Consider the following 25,425-nt stretch of genomic DNA (forward strand, 5'->3'; position numbering starts at 1 on the left):
GCTACCCTTCAACAGCAAAGATACCTCCAAGGTTAAGATGCCATACAGCAAGAATACCCAGCCTCGATCATTACAAGTCAGAGACCTAGTACTAAGAAGAATACAAAAAAACCGATGGACGCCAAACTACAGTCATGGGAGGTCCTTTATCATACAAAAGTCATCAGACCGGGCACATACAAGTTGATATAACTAAAGATGGAAAAGAAGTCAACAATACATGGCACATCAGCAGTACGAAGATTCTACGCATGAAAACAAACTCAAGGGAAAATATATATACAAGCCACAAGAGACCAATGTTCATGATCATCAACAACATATGTACTATTATGACCTATCAATATGCATGATCAATAAAGATTGGTTCTAACTCAACAAACATATGTCTTATTATGGCTTTCCCCGAGTTGTTTCCAATGAGCACCAAAAAGCAAAATGGCTGAAAAGATGCCTGAGCATACCAGCCGAGAGCAAAAGAGCTGAAAACATGCTTGAGCCTGCCGATGAGGGTAGCTAATAAGCTAACACCCGAAACAAAAAGCAAAATGGCTAAAAAGACGCCTGAGCATACCGGCCGAGAGCAAAAGAGCTAAAACATGATTGAGCCCGCCGATGAGGGTAGCTAATAAGCTAACACCCGAAACAAAAAGCAAAATGGCTGAAAAGACTGCCTGAGCATACCAGCCAAGAGCAAAAGAGCTGAAAACATGCTTGAGCCCTACCGATGAGGGTAGCTAATAAGCTAACACCCGAAACAAAAAGCAAAATGGACTGAAAAGACAGCCTGAGCATACCGGCCGAGAGCAAAGGAGCTGAAAAGATGCTTGAAGCCCATCGATGAGGGTAGCTAACAAGCTAACACCCGAACCAAAAAGCAAAATGGTTGAAAAGACGCCTGAGCATACCAACTGAGAGCAAAAGAGCTGAAAAGATGCTTGAGCCCGCCTGATGAGGGTAGTTAATAAGCTAACACCCGAACCAAAAAGCAAAATGATAGAAACTAAGCCTGAGCATAAATCAGAGCAATTTCAAGACAAGACCCTCTAGCTCCTTCTTCCAAATAGCAAGAGGCTTGAGGACTACTCTCAAAAGATCCCAAGAAGCGCTACATAGTTTCGCTCAAGAAAGCACTCGAACGACGCTTGTTCCTACTCAACAAGAATTGAAAGAACAAGACGAGGCTTCCAGAACTCAACCATGAAGTGCTCAGGGGCTTGTCGATCCTAGGATGTTTTTGCAACCAGAGATAGGACCAGATGCTGACCACACTTCCAAAAAGAAGAAGCTAGAGATGTCCTAAGTCTTTTTAGTACTAACAAGAACACAAAGTTTGTTGAGACAACGGTCTATACCGAGTTGTTTACAAGTCACAGACAAAAGCTAGACAAGCACTCGACAAATCAAGAAAGTCTATCAAGACATCAATCTACATATACCGAGTTGTTTACAAGGCACAAACGAAAGCCAGAAAAGCACTCAATAGATCAAGAAAGTTTGTCAAGACAATGATTTACCTAAACCGAGTTGTTTACTGAGACAAAGAAATACAGACAAAGAAGACATCAACAAAAAATAAAGAATCTCCATTCAGTTTTCAAGTATAGTGTTTTGTTACAGAAGCTGGAATACAAAGGTCGATTACATCAGGCATTGTCATCAGGAGAAGAAACATCAATGTTAAGATTATCTACAATCTTCCTGGCTAAATCATCGACCTCAGGCTCCAGCTTCTCAACAACATCCAGATACTCTTGGCTCTCGGCTTCATCAGCAACCTTGGACAAAGGAAAGTCTAGAGAAAGAACTCGGACCTAGGCAAGAACGTTCCTGGTACAAAGATGGGCACACCTGCTTCATGAACTCCTAGAAACAGGGTCGGCACTTGGGGAATGAACTGAGCCCAAGAATGACCATCATCTGCTGGAGTCTGGAGAAGGTCGGCTACTGACCGAAAAGACTTCCACAAAGCTTTCCAGTTCTCAGTAGCCGTTGCCAACTTGCCAGTCAAGTCCTCAATAGTTTTTTGGGCCTACACAAGATCTATGTCAGCTCCACAGCCTAATCAACCTAGCAAGCGCGAGTTCTTCTTTAGCTTGAGTAATTACCTCCTTAGCCTTATTGTGGCTAGTATGAACGAGTGTCTTCATCTCCTCGATACCCTCCGAGAGCTTCTACTTTTTAACTCGGAGAGCTAGACCAAGCAACAAAAGACAAGTCAGCAGAAAGGCAAATTTGAACACAAAGGGAAGCAAAAAAGAACTCGCGATACCATGGCACTCTTTCTTCATGGCCTCCACATTTTTAAGGCCTCCTAGGCAGCTGCATCCCTCTGCTTTTCTACCTCAACTACCCAGGCATGGAGAGCCTTCTCCTCCTTCTGATGCGTTTGACGCTCAATCTCCAACTCGGCCCGACAGAGGTCAAGCTCTGCCTTCAGGGTACTCACCTCAGGAGGGCAACTTTATCTCGATTTCAGACGAGAAAAAGAAGCTGGTATGATCATGAGAAAAAGACTGAGCAAAAAGAAAGAGAGAAAAAACAAGAAATAAGGACTAGGAGAAAAACTGAACATCCAAAGAAAGAAGTTCAAAAAAACTTACATGGAGCTTTTCTCCAAAAGAAGTCGCGAAGGTCGCCAAGTTTCCCCAGGCAGGCAATCAGCTCCGACAATCGATGAGTGGCATCAAATTGCTGCACCATGTCATCAGCCAAAGGCGGACCACCGGAAGCAAGAAGAGGAGAGGGAGAAGCCGACTGAGGCGAAGAAGTCACTGACCAGGGCAATCTCCTAGGAAGCCACGGCCAATCCCTCAGATGAACCCACCAGCCATGGTCACCGTCACCTCAGGAGTCGACAAATCAACAGCTGCGGACTCTGTCCCCCTCACAGCCACATCGGCGACCTGTGCGTTCCAAGTCCTGAGACTCAGTACGTAAGGGATGCACTAGAGGTTTGACAAGAAGTCAACTGGAGGCTCAAGGAAGACGAAGGCCTAAAAGTTGACAAGGAAACTCATCAATAAGAATAAGAAAAAAGGAGAACAAAAGTAGAGAAATAAAACCAGAATTCACTCACTCAGCTATCTTCTTCTTAATAAAGCCAAAAGAAGACCTCGCAGGGGGAACCACGGCAGCAAAAACATCGCCACCACCCCATGACATGAGCGGTGCGGCCGGATACAGGAGCCCTAGAAGAACTCGAACCCGATGTCCGCTTGCTACAAGAGAACAAGACCAAAGTCAAAACAAAAAGAGGAGTTCAACAACAAGAAAACAAGAAAAGAACTCACCGACGAGTAATGAGAGCAGCATCATCATCCTCTTCTTCTTCACTCTCGACCAAGGCCACCATAGCGCCAGCTGAAAAAGGACAAAAGTACTTGATCAAAGATAAAAACAAACAACAAAAGGGCAGAGCGTATTAATATGCTCACCTAAGAGCATGCTAGCTACAACTGGAGTACCTAGGGCGAGTACTCGACTGGCGAGACTTCTTGGCAGCAGATGGAGTAGAAGAAACTATCCGCTTGACCCCTCTTTCTGAAAGTACACGGAGCTCAAGGAACTGGATGAGGAACATACTCTTCATATATGTCAAAAAATGCAGAAGAAACACCAGAAAGCATCATGGTAGTTTGAAACTTACTAGTCAAGGACGCCCCAGCAAGACTACCCCCAGCCTCCACATTTGTAGGGAGATCATCAAGGGGAATTGGATCAGTGAAATTATGCCCCAATTCCTATAAAAAGTAAAACAACAAGACAAGGAAGATTAAGCAAAAGTAGATACAACGAAAGAGAATCAAAAGTATCCGCATAAAGAAAAGAACAACTCACAATAGGGGTGGGTTGTTAGCACTGTACTCAAGGACAGCAAGCGGGACGACACTTACTCCTTTCAGCATCTTCTAAAGATGCTCAAGCACCTCCTCATCAGTTAACTCAAGGGCAGGGACCATACGAGAAGGGTCCTCTGCCCCAGAGTACTCGAAACCGTAATGTTCGCGCTCCTTAAAAAGTTGAACTCAGCGGTGAAGAAAGCTTGAAATAATCCCAAAGCTGGCCAAGCCTTGCTATTTCAGAGTGCAAATCCTATCGAGAAAAGGCTTGATCGTCTGGAGTTCAGCAGTTGTCACAGGGTTTTTTTCCCATCAGTCATTAACCAAGGGACCAGAGCCAGAGTGAACGGAAAGAGAAGGAATCAAGTTGGCAGCATAAAACCAGTCAGCACGTCAATCCCTTATAGAATCAACTAGGTCATAGTCAAATAACTTGCTCTTAAGACCCTGGTGAAACTGAATCCTGCAGCCACCAAGAACATTGGTGTCATCACGGCGGGGTTGGGGCTTCAGGCAGAAAAAGTAACAAAAGAGGGAAAGAGAAGGAGGAATTCCAAGGAAGGTTTCACAAAGATGAACGAAAACAGAAAGATGAAGGACAGCATTGGAAGCAAGGTGGTTCAGGCTAATACCAAAATAGTTAAGAAATCGGTAAAGAAAGGCAGAAGCAGGAAGGCAGAGACCAGGCATGGATAAAGGAGATGAAAAGAATAATCTCACCAGGACTTAGAGCAGGGACCCGGTGCTCGCCTAGAGCTCTCCAATCAGCGATACCCTTGCTCTGAATCAGACCATCGCTAATGAGCTCACGAAGCGATCCTCAGTTGTTGTTGGAGCTAGCCAGATCTTTTGAAGCAGCCCTCATCGCCATGAATTCTTGATTCTCGATAACGGAGAGCGATGCTTCCTTGTCGACAAACATCACCTGGGACTTACTCGCCGACTTCTTCCTACCCATATACTAGCAAAGGCAATGGGGCACTAAGAATTGGGAAGGCTCAGATGGCAGCAGCTCAAATGACGAACAACAATGGCGGCGGCGAAAGTTTGGAGACTAGGGTTTCAAGGCAAAGGCAAGGTACCAAAGAAAGGGAGGAAGAAAGACCTTTAAATAGATTTTATACCAGTAAAAACTGTGGCCCACCAGGCCCATTTTAATACGGCAGAAGGACTGCAATGGTCCATTTAACGACGCAGCTAAAATGATGGACGGCTCAAATCCACACAACGGTACTAGTTCAACGGGCGGATTTCAGACTTATCCACCCAACACCACGATAGAGTTTTCATATTACTGCAAAAAGAACTCATCAACAACAAAGCAAAGAAGGGTTACCTCACAAGAAGCGCAACAACCCAGTCCTTACAGAAAGAACTCAGAAATTTCATCAACAACCGGGACATCAGGAGAATAAAGAATGACAACTCAGAAGACAAGATTCTTTCCATTACAAATGGTTTCAAAAAATAGAAGATTACACATCTTACAAGACCCAACGAACTCAGGTACTACTGACAAGCAAAGTAGAAAAGAGGAACCCAAACACGGCTAGGACTCTGGAACGACTATGTGTTCCAAATTGCTACTCGGTAGGACAAACCACCCTCGGCTACACTATTTTCTTTGAAGGACGGACGCTAGTGCATCCAAGGCAGAAATCAGTAGCACGACGAGACAACATGGAGCAGAGAAGGCCGGCAGGCATCTTGTCTACCCAAGTCCGATATGATGCTGGATATGGTGTTGATCTACACCGGACAGTCTTAGAGCAGGCGACGAGGATCAACCCAGAACTGTCAGATGAAGGATCGCATCCCACATCACAAGACTCCCTCCAACTACCACCACGTACTTCCAAGTACAATGCTGCTGCTGGGATTAGCCTACCTCTAATTACTATCACAAGACTCCCTTCATCTATGGCAAGATACACAAGAACTACAAAATACGCCCGGGGGCTACTCTACTTCAGTAACTATCATATTCATGACTATGGAGATTTCAGACCACGCGCAAAAATGCTCGATGAATCAAAACTAGCACAAGAGGAGGATACTTATAAGCCAAAGAAGCGGTGCACATGGACCTAGGAGCACCAGTGGAACAAACCTAACAAAGGACACAGTGAAAAGACAGAATTCAATGAAAGAGGACTCAAGCGTGAAGGAACAATATTCAAGGACAAGCATATTCGAAAGGACATACCAACACTATACAACTCATGAGCAAACAACATTTACACTCAACCACTACCAAACAACCATATCTGACAACAACAAACCACCATAAAATATGCCAAGACCCAGCACCCTAGTTCTTTTTGAATAAAAGAACTCGGATATACGGTCGGGGGCTGCAACAGGAGAAGATTTTCAGCTCTTTTGAACAGCATAAGATTCAAGACCCTCCAACTTTTTGTTCCAAATAGCAAGAGGCTCGGGGGCTACACTCAGTGAGTGCACTTTTTCCTTCAAAAAAGCACATGTCACTCTAAAGACTTCTTCAAGATAGACCACTTCAAGGCCACATGACAAAAAGAACATAGGAAATAGCTATATCCGAGCTCTTTTTGACAAAGAACCCGGGTATACTGCTCAGGAGTCCTTCGACGAAGATTCAGGGCGATTTCAAGAGAAGACCCTCAAGCTCCTTGTGCCAAATAGCAAGAGGCTCGAGGGCTACACCCAAATGGGAGTACTTTTTTCTTTAAAAAGGTACACACAACGCGAAGATCTCATGAAGCGCTACACGGTTTTCGCTCAAGAAAGCACTCGGATGACGCTTGTTCCTGCTCGACAAGACTTGAAGCAACAAGATGAGGCTTCTAGAACTCAACCATGAAGTGCTCGAGGGCTTGTCGGTGCGGGACCCATGGGATACCCCTGCAAGGAGAGGAGAAGATCTAGTCTAACTAGGATTCGTCCCCTATAATCTTAGTAGAAGTATTATTCTGTAATCCTACTAGGAACTCTCATTGTAAACCGACTAGGATTCTGACCTCCTGACTATATAAAGGAGGGCAGGATTCCTAGGGACAGGGACTTTTCAACAACACAACACTTTACAATCAATCCAACACAAAGGCTAACGCCGACTGGACGTAGGGCTATTACTCGATCAAAGATCGGGGGTTCGAACCTAGGATAAATTGACTGTCTCTTGCGTTAACCGTCGAGTTCCGCGCACGCTGAAGCCTCGAACATACTGCCCTGGGACCCCCATGGTAGGCTATCGGTGATCAAACATCGACAGTCCATGGATATGATGGATTTGTTTTCTGTAGATATACTGAACTTCGATCCTAGACACAAGCAAGGTGGAGTCGGGGAAGATGAAGCTCACTACAGGAAACAAAGCCTTTGCCGAGTGCAAACTGCTTTGCCGAGTGTAAAAAATCAGGCACTCGGCAAAGACCTTCTTTGTCGAGTGCGGCACTCGGCAAAGAATTACACTCGGTAAAGAATTCTTTGCCGAGTGCCGGGCACTCGGCAAAAAAGGGCACTCGGCAAAGGACCTTCTTTACCGAGTGCCAGGCTCTCAGCAAAATCTCAGCACTCGGCATAGGCTTGTCCCGCGTAATGGTGTTCGGCCATGTCCTTCTTTGCCGAGTGCCTGCTGTTAGGCACTCGGCAAAGATTTTTTTTAGAAAATACTTTGCTGAGTGCTCCTGACACGGCGCTCGGCAAAGATTCAATATTTTTTTTCGAAATGTCTTTGCCGAGTGCCTAACAGCTTCGGCACTTCGCAAAGAGAGGAATTAAAAAATTATATATTTTTTTGAATTACCTTTATCGAGTGCCCCTATGAAGGCACTCGGTAAAGACCCCCTTTGCCGAGTGCCATGCCCCAGCACTTGGCAAAGTTTTTTTATTTTTTTTGTTTTTGGCCTCCAAATTTTTTGTGCAGCCCTTCTAAAGTACCAGAAACTCCTCGTTAGAATTTGAGGATTTTTTTGGCTTTTTGATATATTTAGTTACTTTATTTTGTTTACTTGATTTTTTTCGAAAAATATAAATTTGAACTGCACGTGGTACAAATAATGAAATTTAATGATTCAAAAATTGATAGTCATGTTAGTGAGTGTAGTGTGAGGCCTATATCCAGGAATAGACCCAAAATTTTAGACATCTTGTTCACGAAACATGACCGTGAACTTGCATGTGAAGTGTTTTTAAATTCTATAAAAAGCAAACGAAGTCCAAAAATCATGAAACTTGTTGAGATGTCGTGATATCATATGTGGAGGCTATGATAAAAATTTCAAAAGATTTCATGCACGTTGTCATGTACGATGCTTATAAACCAGGACATCTCTACATGTGTCCTGGTTTGTAAGCATACATTCTAGAGGAGGTGTCGAACTTCACAGAGAAATACTACATTGAGAACCTTCCTAGCGTTTATGATCCACCCCCTCATTACAATACTGGCAAAAATGAATCGAACCTCAGCCTTTTCTAAGGGCAACTCGGAAGCGCAAGTGCATCGACCACTAAGCAATTGAAAAATGAAGAGTGTCGCAGTATCATGCTATATGTGTTGACCAACCTTGTCAAGGTGTAGCCGTTCATTGGGTAAGTTCTGAACGAACTTGTTTCATTTCACCGTATGTCCTTGTTTCTTCATCCAACCCCCTTGTTTCTCGTTGGTATAGGGAATTTCTTCATCAATCCTGGCATGGATCAAGGCAACCTACCCCGCAAGAAAATGATACCCTTCTTTCATAGGGTTGAAAGGTCCTAATGGCTAGAGGGGGGTGAATAGCCTAATAAAATTTCTACAACAACACTTAACAAAGTAGTTAGACAATTATGAGGCGAAGCAAGTGTTGCGCTAGCCTACTCAAAATGCAAGCCACCTACCATAATTTTAGTTTAGATAGTATCTATTCACACAATAGCTATGATACTACTCTACGTTAGTGTGCTTTCAAAGGCTAACTAAAGAGCTACACCAACCAAGCAAGCAAGCTCTCACAACTAGCTACACTAAAGAGCTTGACAACTAGTTTGCGGTAATGTAATGAGAGTGATCAAGAAGGTTATACCGCAATGTAGATGAAGGAACCAATCAATCACAAGGATGAATAACAATGAAGACCAATCACCTTGGAATCAATGATGAACACAATGATTTTTACCGAGGTTCACTTGCTTGCCGGCAAGCTAGTCCTCGTTGTGGCGATTCACTCACTTGGAGGTTCACGCGCTAATTGGCTTCACATGCAAAACCCTCAATAGGGTGCCGCACAACCAACATAAGATGAGGATAACACAAGCCACGAGCAATCCACTAGAGTACCTTTTGGCTCTTCGCCGGGAAAGGTCAAGAACCCCTCACAATCACCACGATCGGAGCCGGAGACAATCACCAACCTCCGCTCGACGATCTTCGCTGCTCCAAGCCATCTAGGTGGCGGCAACCACCAAGAGTAACAAGCGAAATCCGCAGCGAAACACAAACACCAAGTGCCTCTAGATCCAAACACTCAAGCAATGCACTTGGATTCACTCCCAATCTCACAAAGATGATGAATCAATGATGGAGATGAGTGGGAGGGCTTTGGCTAAGCTCACAAGGTTGCTATGTCAATAAAAATTGCCAAAAGCTATAAGCTTCAACCGGCCATGGGGCTTAAATAGAAGTCCCCACGAAATAGAGCCGTTGTACCCCTTCATTGGGCACAACACGGGCTAACCGGATGCTCCAGTCATGTTGACCGGATGCTCCAGTCATATTGACCGGATGCCACTGTTCGCCTAAATGGTCATTTAGCCCATTTAAACACCATGTAAACGCTACATGGTCGTGCGCCGTTTCCGTTTAATCACTCGTTTACCCCGTTTAATTGACCGTTTAGCCCGTTTAATGGGACGTTTTGACCGAATAATGGCTAAACGGTAGGTGACCGACTGTTTAGCGTTTAGGAAAACACTGCCGGACGCTGGACCTCAGCATCCGGTCGCCCGACGACAGCCATGTGTCCCGAACTCAATGGTCACTTGAGTTGACCGGACGCTGCACTATAACTGACCGGACGTTGGCCACCAGCGTCCGTTCGTTTCTAATAAGGTTCCAGAAACGCTTTTCGCCCACCGGACGTGTCCAGTCATGCACGACCGGACCCTTCCATCGTCCGGTCAGAGACCCTAGCCTCTGAGTGCTGCCCGATAATAGGACGGACACACCTCGCCAGCGTCCGAGTCGCTGAGCGACCCAGCGTCCGGTCGTTTGACCGACGCCAGCATCTTCGCTGTAACAACTGACCGGACGCGCCGGTCTGCCTGAGACCAGCGTCCGGTCACCTTGTGACCAGCGAGTCTAACTCATTTTCACTTCTAACTTCTTCACCCTTGCTCAAATATGCCAACCACCAAGTGTATCACCTTGTGCACATGTGTTAGTATATTTTCACAAACATTTTCAAGGGTGTTAGCATTCCACTAGATCCTAAATGCATATGCAATGAGTTAGAGCATCTAGTGGCACTTTGATAACCACATTCCGATATGAGTTTCACCCCTCTTAATAGTATGGCTATCAAACCTAAATGTGATCACACTCTCTAAGTGTCTTGATCACCAAAACAAAATAGCTCCTATGGTTTATACCTTTGCCTTGAGCTTTTTGTTTTTCTCTTTCTTCTTTCCAAGTCCAAGCACTTGATCATCACCATGGTATCATCATCATCATGCTATGATCTTCATTTGCTTCACCACTTGGAGTGTGCTACCTATCTCATGATCACTTGATAAACTAGGTTAGCACTTAGGGTTTCATCAATTCACCAAAACCAAACTAGAGCTTTCAATCTCCCCCTTTTTGGTAATTGATGACAACCCTTATACAAAGATATGAAATAAAATTCAATTGAATCCATGTTGCTTGCCCAAGCATATTTACCATGTGTAAAAGAATATGGACAAGTTTCATGAACCCTAAATGGTAGCAATTGCTCTCCCCTACATATGTGCTAAGAGTTTGGATTGTAGCTTGCACATATGCTTAGATAGGAAATATAGGAGTCAATATCTACCAAATGATGCTAAGGTATAAAAGATGGACCTTTGAAGCATGATACCAATCGGAGTGCACCATTATACCATCCTTAGCACCATGGTTAGCTTTATACTACTTGAAATCATACTTCGAAAAGATACCAATTGTAAAAACTTACTTGGAATGAAAGTCATCTAGTGATTTCATTTCATCATACAATCTTACAACTAGCATACATCACACAAGCATGGATAACTAAATTTAAAACTTGTGCCATGCAAGCAAACATATGAAATGCACATTCAAATGCACCATACAAGTTTATGAGCTTGCTCCCCCTACTTGTGTGCTCAAAATTTTAATTGATTTCTTTCCTTTGTCATATTTCTCCCCTTATGTCAAGATCTCCCCTATCACTTGTATCTTTATTTCTCTCCCCTTTCACTATCTTTTCACTTATCTTTGTGCACTATTTCTTCCCCTTTGTCACTTATGTCTTTGTTTCACTTATATCTTTGTTTCTCTCTCCCTTTGTCATCAATGACCACAAAGGCTTAAAATATAGATAGTGCCACTTGTAGGGTTGAGATTATCAATGTCAATCAATGGGGTGAGGATTATTTTCCCAAATTTGGTCTAATCTAGATCATTCACCAAAGATATTTAACTCGGTTTGATCCAAGGACAAGCTTCTTCACACCTCCAAATAAGGGTTATCTTGTACCATGTTGAGTTAAACACTTAGAGTTCATTTTCTAGATTAAACACTAGGTTTACAAGCCCACAAACATGTCATATGCTATCACTAGATCAAGTCAAGCATAGAAGCAATAGTGATACCATATAAACATCAAATTCATTTGATTTTCATGAATGAGCCTAATAAAATTGAACCACTTGAAGGTCCTAGAAGGATTGAAAATGTGACTAGATGCACTAAACATGTCCTTAGCAAGGATGTATGTCATGCCAATCAACTTTTACCTTGAATAGCTCGAAGGAGAGGCATGTCATATGAGTGGGGGTGCATCAACACATATATTGAGAAATCCAATATGTTCAACTCATTCCTTAGCTTGCAAAACCTTTTCTCATCCAATGGCTTGGTGAATATATCGGCAAGTTGATCTTCGGTGCCTACACTCTCAATGCAAATGTCCCCTTTTTGTTGGTGATCTCTTATGAAATGGTGGCGGACATCAATGTGCTTTGTTCTTGCATGTTGAACCAGGATTGTTGGTCAACTTGATTGCACTCTCATTGTCACATAGCAATGGCACTTTCTTGAACTTGATTCCAAAGTCACTCAAAGTGGCCTTCATCCAAAGTATTTGTGCACAACAACTACCGGCGGATATGTATTCGGCTTCGACGGTTGATAATGCAACACTATTTTGCTTCTTTGATGACCATGAAACAAGTGATCTTCCTAATAATTGACATGTGCCCGAGGTGCTCTTCCTTTCAACCTTGCATCCCGCATAATCCTGAGTCGGAGTAACCAACTAGCTCAAACTTTGCTCCTTTGGGATACCACAAACCAACACTTGGTGTATGCTTCAAGTACCTCAATATTCTCTTTGTAGCCTTTAAATGACTTTCTCTTGGTGAGGCTTGAAATCTTGCACACATGCATACACTAAACATGACATCCGACCTTGATGCGGTCACATAGAGTAGGCTTTCCAATCATAGACCGATACAACTTTTGATCCACCATGTTTCCACTTGCATCACTATCCAAGTTGCCATTGGTTCCCATTGGTGTGCTAATGACTTAGCTATCAATCATTCCAAACTTCTTGATCATGTCCTTGATGTACTTGCCTTGACTCACAAATGTACCATTCTTCAATTGCTTGATTTGAAGACCAAGGAAGTAACTCAACTCTCCAATCATGGACATCTCAAACTCATTAGCCATCATCTTTCCAAACTCATCACAAAAATCTTGATTGGTTGATCCAAATATGATATCATCAACATAGATTTGCAATACAAATAGATCTTTTCCAATCTTCTTGATGAAAAGAGTGGTGTCAACCTTGCCCATTATGAACCCTTTAGAGAGTAGGAAATCCCTCAATCTCTCATACCATGCTCTAGGTGCTTGCTTCAAGCCATACAATGCTTTCTTCAATTTGTACACATGGTTGGGCTTCTTGTCATCTTCAAAACCGGGAGGTTGCTCAACATATACTTCTTCATTGATGTAGCCATTGAGAAATGCACTCTTAACATCCATTTGATAGAGCTTTATGTTGTGGGCACAAGCATAGGCTAGCAAGATTCTAATTGCTTCTAATCTAGCAACCGGGGCATATGTTTCTCCAAAGTCAAGACCTTCAACTTGTGTATAGCCTTGTGCTACCAATCTTGCTTTGTTCCTTACTACTATCCCATCTTGATCTTGCTTGTTTCTAAAGACCTATTTGGTTCCAATCACATTGTGTCCCTTTGGTCTTTCTACCAACTCCCATACTTGATTTCTTGTGAAGTTATTCAATTCTTTATGCATAGCATTAACCCAATCAACATCCTTCAATGCTTCATCTATCTTCTTTGGTTCAATGGATGACACAAATGAGAAGTGTTCACAAAATGATGCTAATCTTGATCTTGTTTGTACACCTCTTAGAAATATCATCAATGATAGTGTCCAATGGATGATCTCTTGCAATATTGGTTGATTGGAGTATTGAACTTGATTGCTTGTACTTGCTTGATCATTGGATTGAGATGATGTACTAGCCACTTGATCTTGTTCATTATCATGAGATCCACTTGCACTAACTTGATTTGTATCATCTTGCACATTTGAGTTAGAGAGCACTTGCACTTGATCATCTTCATCATCATTCACTTGCCTAGGCCTTAATTCACCAATATCCATGTTCTTCATGGCATTTGAAAGTTGAATGCCTCTAACATCTTCTAAGTTCTCATTCTCTACTTGTGAACCCTTGGTTTCATCAAATTCAACATCATGAATTTCCTCAAGAGTACCACTATTCAAATTCCAAACTCTATATGCTTTGCTTGTAGTGGAATAACCAAGTAGGATTCCTTCATCATATTTCTTGTCAAACTTGTCCAATCTTGTGCCTTTCTTCAAGATATGGCATTTGCAACCAAAGACCCAAAAATATGCAACATTAGGCTTTCTACCATTCAAGAGCTCATATGGTGTCTTCTCTTTCAATCGGTGACAATAGAGGCGGTTGCTACTATAGCAAGTCATGTGATAGCTTTGGCCCAAAAAGATTGACTCACATTGTACTCACTAAGCATAGACCTTGCCATATCAATGAGTGTTCTATTCTTCCTCTCAACAAGGCCATTTGATTGAGGTGTGTACTTGGCCAAAATTGATGTCTAATTCCAAATTCATCACATAACTCATCAATTCTAGTGTTCTTGAATTCACTACCATTGTCACTTCTAACTCTCTTGATGGTTGTTTCAAACTCATTGTGAATGCCTTTGACAAATGATTTGAATGTTGCAAATACATCACTTTTGTCCACTAGAAAGAATACCCATGTGTATATAGTGTAATCATCCACTATCACAAAGCCATATTTGTTACCACCGATACTAGTGTATTGTGTTGGCCCAAACAAATCCATGTGCAATAACTCAAATGCTTTACTAGTGCTCATCATGCTTTTCTTAGGATGGGTGTTTCCAACTTGTTTGCCGGCTTGACAAGAGCTACAAAGTTTATCCTTCTCAAACACAACATCTTTCAAGCCTCTAACTAAGTCATGCTTAACCAATCTATTCAATTGTTTCATTCCAACAAGACCAAGCCTTCTATGCCATAACCAACCCATGCTAGACTTAGTGAACAAGCATATAGATAATTTAGCTTCACTAGCATTGAAATCAACCAAGTATAGATTCTCATATCTAAATCCTTTGAAGATCAAATTAGAGCCATCTACACTTATGATCTCTACATCATCTACCCCAAATATACATTTGAATCCAAGATCACATAATTGAGCCATGGATAGCAAATTAAAGTTCAAGCTCTCTACTAGCAACACATTGGATATGCTCATGTCATTGGATATTGCAATCTTACCAAGCCCTTTGACCTTGCCTTTGCCATTGTCACCAAATGTGATACTATCATAACCATCATTGCCATTGGTGTTGATTGAAGTTGAACATTCTTGCATCACCGGTCATGTGTTGAGTGCACCCACTATCAAGAACCCAATACCTTCCTCCGGCTTTGTAATTAACCTACAAAAGAAGATCAATTCTTTTTAGGTACCCAAACTTGCTTGGGTCCTTGAAGGTTAGTCACTAAGCTCTTTGGTACTCAAATGGCTTTCTTCTTTGAGCCATCCATGGTTTACCAATGAACTTAGCCTTCACACCATTTGTACCCTTAGTAAGCATATAGCATGAATCAAGCTTTATGAAGGATACATTAGCATTTTTGCTCTTGTTTTTGCATTCATGCTCCTTATGACCCACTTGCTTGCAACTAGTGCAAAACCGACCATTGTTCTTCACAAAACTAGTCTTGTGAGGAGCAAAGGCCGCTTTGCCTTTCTTGGGGGTATAGCCCAATCCCTCTTTATAGAGAGAAGCTCTTTGGCTATCCAAGCACATAAGCAAGCGGTCCTCACCACCATAATCTTTAGCTAAGGTGTGAGTGAGCTTATTGACCTCCTTCTTGAGGTTCTCATTCTCAACCACTAGTGAGGTGTCACAAGTGAGACCATCACTACTAGATGAGGTAGAGGTGGAGGTGCTACAAGAAGGGTTAGTAGGAGCAACAATGATAGGCATGGATAGTGATTCATCAATTATATCACAAGTTAAACCTACATTGTAAGTTTCAACATGCTTCTTTTTATTTTGCTCATCAAGCAAAGATGAATAAGCCTTTTCAAGCTTTTTGTGAGCTTTGCCAAGCTTCTCATGGGCTTCCTCTAGCCTCTTATGAGATGCATTGAGCTCATCAAAGGCTTGCTTAAGGGCTACTAGTTCCTTACTGCAAGCATTTGCATTCCCTTCTCTTGATGTCAAAGTGTTCTTTAGCATCTTCTAGCATGTCAAATAGTTCATCTTTAGTGGGTTCATCATTATCACTATCACTATCATTTTCATGTTCATTTTCATCATCATGTTCTTCATCACTTTCATCATCACAAGATTGTACCTTAGTGGCCTTAGCCATGAAGCATGATGAAGATTCGAAGAGAGAAGGCTTCTCATTAATAGCAATGCTTGCAAGAACCTTCTTCTTGGTGGTCTTGTTATCATCACTATCATCATCATCATCACTTGAGGAAGCATCACTATCCCAAGTGACAACATATGAACCACCCTTCTTCTTCTTGAATGCCATCTTGTCCTTCTTCTTCTTGAATGCCATCTTGTCCTTCCCTTTCTTTTCCTTCTTGTCATTCTTCTTGTTTTTCTTGTTGTCATCATCATTGTCGCTATTGTATGGGCATTGAGCAACAAGATGATCTTTGCTTCCACACTTGAAGCACCTTCTTAACTCTTCTTTATTCTTGGATGAAGACTTCTTTATTCTAGCACGATAGCCCTTCTTCACCATGAACTTGCCAAATCTCTTGACAAAGAGAGCCATCTTCTCATCATCATCATCCTAAGATTCATCTTCTTCACTTGATGTTTCTTGCTTAGCTTTGCTCTTCGATGATGTGGCTTTGAATGCCATGCTCTTCTTCTTGTCATCCTTCTTCTCATATTTCTTTTCCTTCTTTTCTTCCTTCTCATCTTCATCTCTATATGTGTCATCGGTCATGATATCTCCCAACACTTGGTTTGGTGTCATGGTGTCCAAACCACTCCTTACTAGAATAGTGACCAATGTGCCAAATCTTGAAGGTAAGCATCTCAAGAACTTATGGGAGAAGTCCTTGTCCTTCACCTCTTCTCCAAGTGCTTTGAGATCATTGATAAGCACTTGAAGCCTATGAAACATCTCCGACACACTCTCATCCTCCTTCATCTTGAAGCTTGCAAACTTCTCTTTGAGGATGTATGCCTTAGCACATTTTACGGCTTGAGTGCCCTTAAATGATTCTTCCAACTTCTTCTAAGCTTCATGTGCCATCTCAATATTCTTGATTTGCTCAAATGTTCTTTCATCAATTGCATCATGAATAGCGCTTAGAGCAATGTCATTGTTTTGGAGAAGCACTTCTTCGACCACGGTGGGATTCTCCAGATCACCAATCTCAATTTTGGTTTCTACCACCTTCCACACCTTTCTATTGATTGACTTGATGTGTGTGGTCATCTTTGACTTCCAATAAGGATAATTTAGTGCTATCAAATTAGGGTGGCTTCTTGGTGTTGTTGATTTGAGCCATTTTTACACCGAAGGTTGTTAAGCCTCAAATCATGGTGACCTCTACTCCTGATACCAATTGAAAGGTCCTAATGGCTAGAGAGGGGGGTGAATAGACTAATAAAATTTCTACAACAACACTTAACAAAGTAGTTAGAAAATTATGAGGCGAAGCAAGTGTTGCGCTAGCCTACTCAAAATGCAAGCCACCTACCACAATTTTAGTTTAGATAGTATCTATTCACACAATAGATATGATACTACTCTACATTAGTGTGCTCTCAAAGACTAACTAAAGAGCTACACCAACCAAGCAAGCAAGCTCTCACAACTAGCTACACTAAAGATCTTGACAACTAGTTTGCGGATAATATAATGAGAGTGATCAAGAAGGTTATACCTGCCGTGTAGATAAAGGAACCTAATCAATCACAAGGATGAATAACAATGAAGACCAATCACCTCGGAATCAATGATGAACACAATGATTTTTACCGAGGTTCACTTGCTTGCCGGCAAGCTAGTTCTCATTGTGGCGATTCACTCACTTGGAGGTTCACGCACTAATTGGCTTCATACGCTAAACCCTCAATAGGGTGTCACACAACCAACACAAGATGAGGATCACACAAGCCATGAGCAATCCTCTAGAGTACCTTTTGGCTCTTCATCGGGGAAAGGTCAAGAACCCCTCATAATCACCACGATCAGAGCCGGAGACAATCACCAACCTCCGCTCGACGATCTTCGCTGCTCCAAGTCAGTCTAGGTGGCGGCAACCACCAAGAGTAACAAGCGAAATCCGCAGCTGAAACACAAACACCAAGTGCCTCTAGATGCAAATACTCAAGCAATGCACTTGGATTCACTCCCAATCTCACAAAGATGATGAATCAATGATGGAGATGAGTGGGAGGGCTTTGGCTAAGCTCACAAGGTTGCTATATCAATGAAAATTGCCAAAAGTTATAAGCTTCAACCGGCCATAGGGCTTAAATAGAAGTCCCCATGAAATAGAGCCGTTGTACCCCTTCACTGGGCACAACACGGGCTAACTAGACGCTCCGATCATGTTGATCGGACGCTAGACCTCAGCGTCCGGTCGCCTGACAACAGCCACGTGTCCCAAACTCAATGGTCACTTGAGTTGACCGGACACTGCGCTATAACTGATCGGACACTGAGCCACCAACGTCCATTCATTTCTTGTAAGGTTTTAGAAATGCTTTTCGCCCACTGGACGTGTACGGTCATGCATGACCGGACCCTTCCATTGTCCGGTCAGAGACCCTAGCCTCTGTGTGCTGCCCGACAATAGGACCAGACACACCTCGCCAGCGTCCGGTCACTGAGCGACCCAGCATCTAGTCGTTTGACCGACACCAGCATCTTCGCTGTAACAACTGACCGAACACGCCGGTCTGCCTGAGACCAGCGTCCGGTCACCTTGTGACCAGCGAGTCTAACTCCTTTTTACTTCTAACTTCTTCACCCTTGCTCAAATGTGCCAACCACCAAGTGTATCACCTTGTGCACATGCGTTAGCATATTTTCACAAACATTTTCAAGGGTGTTAGCATTCCACTAGATCCAAAATACATATGCAATGAGTTAGAGCATCTAGTGGCACTTTGATAACCGCATTCCGATACGAGTTTCACCCCTCTTAATAGTACGACTATCAAACCTAAATGTGATCACACTCTCTAAGTGTCTTGATCACCAAAGCAAAATAGCTCCTATGGTTTATACCTTTGCCTTGAGCTTTTTGTTTTTCTCTTTCTTCTTTCCAAGTCTAAGCACTTGATCATCACCATGGTATCATCATCATCATGCTATGATCTTCAGTTGCTTCACCACTTGGAGTGTGCTACCTATCTCATGATCACTTGATAAACTAGGTTAGCACTTAGGGTTTCATCAATTCACCAAAACCAAACTAGAGCTTTCAAGGGTGCAGGACCAGAGAGCCCCAATTTCATTTGTTGGTTCAAACAGAAAGCCCAAACTGATGCGCCTATTAGTGATGAGCTAAAACAGGTTGCAAACGACTATGCTGTTAGGGTCAAGTCATTTACCAGTTATGACGTGAATGGATATCATTTTCACACAGCAAGCTATGAGCAGAGTCGGCCCAATCAAAAAACCACAAACAACAGAGTTGTTACGCTCGGCACTAATGGACTCAACTATTATGGAAGAATTGAAGAAATCTATGAACTATCATTCTATGGTTCCAAACCTCTTACTCCTATCATATTCAAATACCACTGGTTTCATCCTGGAGTAACGAGATGGACCCCTAAGCTTGGGCTAGTCGAGATTCGACAGGATTCCGTCTATCTAGAAAAAGATGTCTACATTGTGGCTCAACAGGCCATCCAGGTTTATTATAAGTCATACACTTGCAAAGACGCCGAGCATCTTAAGGGTTGGTCTATTGTGCACAAGGTATCACCACACAGTAAACTACCTGTCCCAAACAATGAAGATTACAACTTCAACCCAAACACATATGATGGAGAGTTCTATCAAGAAGAGGGGCTACAAGGGAGGTTTGACATAGACTTAACCGAAGAGATAGGAATGAAAGTAGACAATGAAAGGGATGATGACGAGGACGCTGGAGACGAGGTGCGAAATCTAAAGGACATACAAATGCTTGAGCGATTACGTTTAGGCAATGACAATGAAGACAACATTCCTCCTTCGGATAGTGTTGATGAGTTGGACAATGTTGATAGTGATGATGAGACCTATGATCCAGCTAATCTCAATCATGAAGATTATTTCTAATACATGTAATACTATGTTTTGTTCATTTTTTCATATATTTCTAATACATGTATTACTATATTTTTGTAATTATGTTTTGTTCATTTTTGCACCTATTTCTAATTATGTCTTGTTTTTCTTTTTTATTGCAGGTGATTGAACAAAGATGGCGGGCGACCGTTATAGGTCCGTGAACTTGATTTACCAAAGACCACAGCGGCTACAAGAGGAGGCGGAGGGGGCGACGGAGGGATCGGATAGGAGGAGGAGGAGGAGGACCGCCAGCCACAAGAGGGGGCCATCTCCTCCCACGCCGCATGAGGAGGAGGTGGCGCCCGTGGACAAGTCGGACGAGGAGCTGGTTCGGTAGACAGACGAGGAGGAGGGGCCGCACGAGGACGACGAGTGCAATGCGGCAGGCATGGATTCCGCTTCCTCTGACTCCTCTTCGAGTGTCTACTTGCGAGGTCCCATGAGCCTCCCATAGGTTTCGCTTCCTCACCAACGTCCAGTGATTCGCCCCAAAGGGCAAAAGTAAGTAACTTTATATGTTATCACCACTACTTCATATGATATGATGAAAAAAACTAATAATTTTTCTTAATCACTTGTGCAGGAACTGAGGTGGTTGTGTCAGGTGGTAGCGCATGGCTAGTCAACGGCATCCTGGGTTGTCTGTGCAAGCAACACTTCCCTGGCGTTGTCACGTACACATCGAAGATGGAGCCGGCCTACTTTTCTTGAAATAATGAATGGATACATCGCTTTTGTATACAGACTTATTACAGATGCGAGGAGGGATTTGAGGTCAGAGCGGAGCAGCTGACTACCAAAGCCTGTAAAAAACTCGTCACCAACATGCATCACGAGGCACGCATCTAAGCCATCGTAACCTACTATGGGTCGAAACTTGAAGAGAGGAAACCCAAGAAAGACGTAAGAGAGATGCAGCTGACCCGGGAGCAGTACCTTGAGGTAAATGAAGAACATCAATATTGATTTGTTTTGAGATTAAGTTGGTTTAATTTAATCTTCTTATATGTCCAATACTTGATGACGTGTAGATAATTCCCTAGTGGTGCCAAGCGTATCCTGAGTGCTGGGCGATGATGGTGGAGAGGTGGTTCACGGAGGAGTACCTCAAGATGCATAGGGATGCCCGGGACCGTCGTTTGTAGATGCAAGGTCCAGCACACCATCAAGGCAGCCACAGCCTCGCCGGATACAAACAAGCATGGGTACGTGAATTCATTTATCTATTGTGACACTCAGTTCTGCTTGATTTGTAATCATTGTGCTGTTTTTCTCGTAGTCAGCGTCACATAGTGGCCAGGCTTGCTCGGACTTTCAGGCATGGTGTATGGCCTACAAAGGCAAGACGACGTCCGACGTCTCCTTCAACCTAGAGGACCCCGAGGCGAGGTCGCTCCGTGGGCCAGACCATGATCCGAGCACCCAGGACTTCGATGGAGAGACCGTCATGAGGGCGGGGCAAGGCAAGAAGCATGAGCGGTTCTGGCTTGGCGATGGCATCATCGACACGGCCTCTACTCTCTCTCTCTCTCCTAGATCCGAGCACGGAGCACGAGCGAGAGCCCGGCCATTCGCACACGGCCGACCGCTACACAGCACCAGGTCGACACACTCGAGGTTATTCCTGTTTTACTCATACATTGATCTTTACACACCTTAATTAGCTTTGCATTACTGAAACATTAAAGTAAAATATTGCAGGCCCCGCTGGAACAAGAAATGAGACAACGTCAGGAGCTGGAGGCCGGGCACCAGAGGATGGCGGCCCAACTGGAGGTCGAGCGGGCTAAGCGGGAGGCCGAGCTGGCCGAGCGGCAGGTCCGGGCGCAGAGGCTGACGGACATTACGGAGTTTCTACAAGGACTTAGGCAACGTGTGGGCTTCTCTCTGCCACCTGGACAGTTGGTTCCACCTCCGCCTCCGCGTCCTGCAGCTCCAGCTACTCCTGTGAGTATGAAAGTTTTTTTTACTTTCGCTTGTGCTTTGCTTGTATGGCCTCTACCTTCCTAGATTAGCTATCCAAATAATCTTGTCTCACATGCAATCTTTTCTCCTTTGTGCAGTCCTCATCTGACGGTGGTTCGAATAATCCACCTCATGCACCTCTGAATGATAAAGTTGGGCTCGCAGTGGCCGAGATGAGTGCATGTTGTATTTTTTTTATTTGTTGTTCATTTGGTGATGGACTTGTGATATACTTGTGATGCACTTGTGGACTTTGATGGACTTGTGGATTTATTTAGATGGACTTGAGCACTTATTATTATATATGTGATATATATTGTGATGGATGTGATATGTGCGGATGAATGTGTGGATGGATGAGATATATATGTGATGGATGAGATATATATGTGATATATGTTTGTATGAATTTATTTATCATGATGGAATGTAAAAAAAAATAAAAATTGCCGTTTTGAGTCACTTTGCCGAGTGTTGCACTCGGCAAAGGACCCCGTTGTCGAGTGCCATGGTCACAGCACTCAGCAAAGTAGGAAAAATGGACGCTCGGAAAACCATTTTTCCAGATTTGTCGAGTGTCATGACCATGGCACTCTGTCGAGTGCTGGCCAGAGGGCAGTCGACAAAGAATTTTTTAAAAAAAAATCAAACTTTGCCGAGTGCCGACCAGAGGGCACTCGGCAAAGATTTTTTTTTAAAAAAAAATCAAACTTTGCCGAGCGCCGGCAAGGGGGCACTCGATAAAGAATTTTTAGAAAAAAAAACATCTTTACCGAGAGCCGGATAGAGGGCACTCAGCAAAGAATTTTTTTAAAAAAAAATAAAAAAATCTTTGCCGAGTGCCTCTAGGGTTGGCACTCGGCAAAGCGACCGTCAACGGGGCCGGCGCCGTGACGGTCGCTTTTCTTTGCCGAGTGCCCCAGGAGCTCTCGGTAAAGCCTTTGCCGAGTGCCCGATAAAAGATACTCGGCAAAGAGAGCTTTGCCAATCAATTTTTTTTTCGTGTGTTCTTTGCCAAGTGCCGCACTCGACAAAGGCTTTGTCAAATGCAATTTGACCTTTACCGAGTGACTCGGGCACTCGACAAAGAACCTGAATCCAGCGGTGGCTGGAGGAAGCCGAATTCAGCATGGCCGACGTCCTGCAGGAGTCGGTGGACATGGCCAACGTGACGGGCGTCCGGCGAGGAGTCGAGGTGATCTGGGACCCCTGCGACTTCTCGGTCCTGCGATGCGCGGCCGTCCTCGGGGACAGCAAGCGCCTCAAGCAGATCCTGGACAACCTGCTCGGCAACGCGCTCAAGTTCACCGACGATGGCCACGTCCTCCTCCGGGGCTGGGCGACCCGGCCGATCGCCGGAAGCGGCGCAGCGCTCCGTCAAGGTTTGCGCACCCAAGGCGCAGCGGCGGCGGCGGTTCATTGGCACGCTTGTTCAGAGGAAGGGAGGATCCTGATGGCCAGGATCATGTGCAGAATGACCCCAATCTGTGGTTGAGTTTTACTTTGAAGTGGTTGATACCGGCATTGGGATCCCCAAGGAGAAGAGGCTGTCTGTGTTTGAGAACTATGTTCAGGTGAACAATGGCCAAGGCGGCACAGGTTTGGGGCTCGGAATCGTGCAGTCCTTTGTAAGTTACTACTCAAATCAAATATATATAAACAAAGCCTGTTCATTTTCTTTGTAAATAAATTTTTGGTCTTGGCTGATTTATTATGTTGGTCTTCATGATCACAGGTACGCTTGATGGGAGGAGAGATTAGCATCAAGGACAAAGAGCCCGGGGAAAGAGGGACATGCTTCGCGTTTAACGTGCTGCTGAAGATGAGCGAGGTGCAAGTGCAACAGCCTCAAGACATAGAAGGAGGACCGGCAGTTCCATCAGCAGGCACACTGAACGGCTCCAATTTCAGAGCCTCAGCGTTTCAAGAAGCCAGCAGCTTCAAGGGCGTGCACTGCGTTCTCTACGTTCATGGGTCTGAAACCAGGAGGATCCTGCAGACATGGATGGAGAGCATCGGGGTCAAGGTCTGGCTGGTCCGGCAAGCCGAGTTCATCGGTTCCACCTTGGAGAAGGTGCAGAGCAATAGCATGGCCACCGCTGCCGCTGACTGCGGCGGAGCTGACCGGTGCTTCAGCTCCAAGGAAATGGTGAACCAGTTTAGGAACAGCACTGGTCCCAGGAGAGCCAGCCTTGGGGGGACTCCTGGTATCCTTGTTGTCATCGACGTGTCCGGTGGTGGATTGGAGGAAATTTGCCAGGAGATGGCCAAACTTGCCAGGATCAAGCATGAGGCCCCATGCAAAGTTGTTCTGCTGGAGGATATCAAGACCCCTTCCAGTGATCTGAGGAGGCTCAAGGAGCAGGGCTGCGATCTCGTCCTGCGAAAACCGGTGCATGGGTCTCGCCTGTTCACTCTCCTTATGACTCTGAGAGACCTCCAGGTTTCAGATGCACAAGCAGAGTCTTCTCAAGTTGGTCCTGAGATTGCTAGGAACAACAGCCAGCAGCAAGGTTTGCCAGATGTTGTTATTCCTTGTGTGCAGGAAGCTGCTGCATCAACTGAAGCTTCATGCTTGGTTCAGGAACAGAAGCCTGAAGATGATAAGCCTCTTGCCGGGATGCAGATCTTGCTAGCTGAAGACACTGTAGTGCTGCAAACAATCCAAAGGAAAATCCTGAACCGGCTTGGAGCAACTGTCACAGTAGCTGAAGATGGAGCCGTGGCTGTGAACTCGCTCAAAGAAGCTCTTGAGCAAGCCAATGGGTCACAATAGGAAATAGTGCCCTTGCCCAACCATGTCATCTTCATGAATTGCCAGGTTTGTTCAACCAAAACTTGTTAACTCTGCATGTGCACACACAAAGCTCCATCTATTGATTGCCTGACATTGCTAATATTTCTTCTTTGATTTTAGATGCCCAATATGGATGGCTATGAAGCCACGAAACTCATCCGCGAGGAAGAACGACGCTATGGAATTCACACTCCGATCATCGCATTGACCGCGGCTGACACGGAGGAGGATCTGGAGAAGGCCATCGATGCCGGGATGGATCTGCACCTGACAAAGCCAATATTATGGCAAAAGATAGTGGAAGCTGTTCGCAGTGTTTGCAAACGTGAGAATTGACAGAATGCATTTCTGCATCGGGTGAAGAATGCAAGAAATCAGAGGTTTCGTCGACTAGGATGGCGATGATCACAGCTCACAGCATCCATCTGGTCATTGCGCGCAGTTGTAGTGTCTTAGTACCCTAGGCCTAGGGTGTTAGAATCTACGTGAGTACCTTTTGTGTAACCCGTAGATCCGTAGTTAGGCTCCTCGACCGGTGAGGAGCTTCACCGCAGCGGCAGCGTGGACGCCGATGCCGCCGTGGATGCATCCTCGCGGACGCCAGTGCTCGGCGTGGTGGTGAAGAGGAGAGGTGGCGATACAGTGGGGCTGCAGAGGTGCCGGTGTA

General features: G+C 44.2%; 1 pseudogene; it reads left to right on the plus strand.

The window, feature by feature from the left end:
* The first annotated feature begins 2,832 nt into the window (after positions 1–2,832).
* Positions 2,833–25,094, plus strand: LOC136521329 (probable histidine kinase 2; annotated as a pseudogene).
* Positions 25,095–25,425: the final 331 nt, after the last annotated feature.

The sequence above is a fragment of the Miscanthus floridulus genome, chromosome 18, assembly GCF_019320115.1.
Source record: "Miscanthus floridulus cultivar M001 chromosome 18, ASM1932011v1, whole genome shotgun sequence".
NCBI classification, from domain to species: Eukaryota; Viridiplantae; Streptophyta; class Magnoliopsida; order Poales; family Poaceae; genus Miscanthus; species Miscanthus floridulus.